This window comes from Panthera tigris, chromosome D3 (assembly GCF_018350195.1).
Source record: "Panthera tigris isolate Pti1 chromosome D3, P.tigris_Pti1_mat1.1, whole genome shotgun sequence".
NCBI classification, from domain to species: Eukaryota; Metazoa; Chordata; class Mammalia; order Carnivora; family Felidae; genus Panthera; species Panthera tigris.
The window spans coordinates 45,072,239-45,074,322 of NC_056671.1; the positions used below are offsets into that span (position 1 = coordinate 45,072,239).

General features: G+C 38.2%; 1 pseudogene; it reads right to left on the minus strand.

Annotated features, from left to right (window-relative positions):
* Positions 1 to 1,120: 1,120 nt before the first annotated feature.
* Positions 1,121 to 1,573, minus strand: LOC102964589 (annotated as a pseudogene).
* Between the last annotated feature and the right edge of the window lie 511 nt (positions 1,574 to 2,084).

Consider the following 2,084-nt stretch of genomic DNA (forward strand, 5'->3'; position numbering starts at 1 on the left):
CAGCAGGCTGTATCAGTTTCAGAAGCTTCCAGATTGAAGGTTTTGTCTGACAAGGTCTTTATTCTCCTTCACTTTTTTTTTTTTAAATTACTAGACTGTATTTTCTAGAGCATTCACTGAGTGAAAAATACAGAATCCTCATATACCTCCTTACTTCTCACCCACATACAGTTTCCCCTATTATTAACATCTTGCATTGGTGTGGTACATTTATTACTATTGATGAACCAGTGTTGATACATTTTTATTAACTAACGTCCGTAGTTTACAATAGGATTCACTCTTTGTATCGTACAAATTTGGGGGTTTTGATGAATGTATGACATGTATCCACCATTATGATATCATACAGAATAGTTTCATCCTAAAAGACTCCAGTGTTACAGTAAGACTCCTTACCCCTTCCCACATTCCCAAACCCCTGGCAACCACTGATATTTTTATTGTCTATAGTTTTGTTTTTTCCAGAATGTCCTACAATTGGAATCATACAATATGTAGGCATTTCAGATTGTCTTCTTTTACTTGATAATTGGCTTTTAAGGTTCCTTCCTGTCGTTTCATGGCTTGATAGATTATTCCTTTTTATCACTGAATAATATTCCATTCTCTGGATGTACTACAATTTGTCCATTCACCTGTTGAAGGACATATTGGATGCTTTTAATTTGGAGCAATTATGAATAAACATTTATGTGAACATTTCTGGGTAGACATGAGTTTTCAGTGTATTTGTGTAAATATCAAGGAGCACAATTGGTGGATCATATGGTAGACTATGTTTGGCTTTGTAAGAAACTGCCAAAATGTCTTCCAACGTGGCTGTGCTATTTTGCATCCCCACCAGCAGTAAGAGCTCCTGCTGCTCCACATCCTTGTCAGTATTTGGTGCTGTCAGTGTTTGGGATTTTTTCCATTTGAACAGGTGTGTAGCAGGATCTCATTGTTGTTTTCATTTGCAATTCTATAAAGATATAATATTGAGCATCTTTTCATGTGCTTATTTTCCATCTGTATATCATCTTTGGTGAGGTATTTGTTCAGGTTTTGGCCTACTTTCTGTTGTTGTTGTTGTTGTTGTCCAAGGTTTATTGAAGATAATACAGCCCAATAGAAAGATTCAAACAGATCCACGTGGTGTTTTGAAATTGATCAAAACTGTAGACTGAGTGTCTACAACCTGTAGATTGGACAGACTGCCAAAGTCCAAGAGTTTCAGCATTTCCTTAGTGTCAGAATCTACTTCAATGATCTCCTGATCCAGGGCTGAGACCTCAGAAACATAATTCTTTTTTCTCCTCCTGCAGTGTGGTGAGATTCCTCTCACCAGGCATCTCTGAATCCGCTTCATTAGATGTGTGACATAGCTTGCAATCTTGTTGTGAGCTTCTTGCTGGGAATAATGGTGATCTCCTCACACGTGTGCTCATTGGCGTGGAAGTACTTCCAGGATTGTGTAGTACTTCTCAGTGATGACTCGGGTGGCCTTCTTCATGGTTTTGGTGTGAATGCAGCCTGTGTTGGTGGAGAGGGTAAAAGAGCAATTTTGGCCTACTTTTTCATTGGGCTTCATTGTTCTCTTATCATTGAGTTTTAAGAGTTCTTTGCATATTTTGGCTACAAGTCTCTTATCAAATGTGTGTTTTACAAATATATTTTTCCAGTCTGTGGCTTGTTTTTCACACACATAATCTCCTTCACTTTTTAAAAAAAGTTTATTTATTTATTTTGAGAGAGAGGGAAAGAGAGGGTGAATGGGGGAGGGGCAGAGACAGAGAGGGAGAGAGAATCCCAAGAAGGCTCTGTTCTGTCAGCACAGAGTCTGACGTGGGACTCAATCTCATGAACCATGAGATCATTATCTCAGCCAAAATCAAATTGGACTCTTAACTGATTGAGTCACCCAGGCACCCCATCCTTCATTTTTGAATGACAGTTTTGAGGGATATAGAACTCTGGGTTGGTCGGTTTTTTCTTTCAACATTTTAAATATTTCACTCTTCTCTCTTGTTGCTTGCATGGCTTTTGATGAGATGCCCAATGTAATTCACACCTTTCCTTCCCTATATGTAAGATGTTTTGTT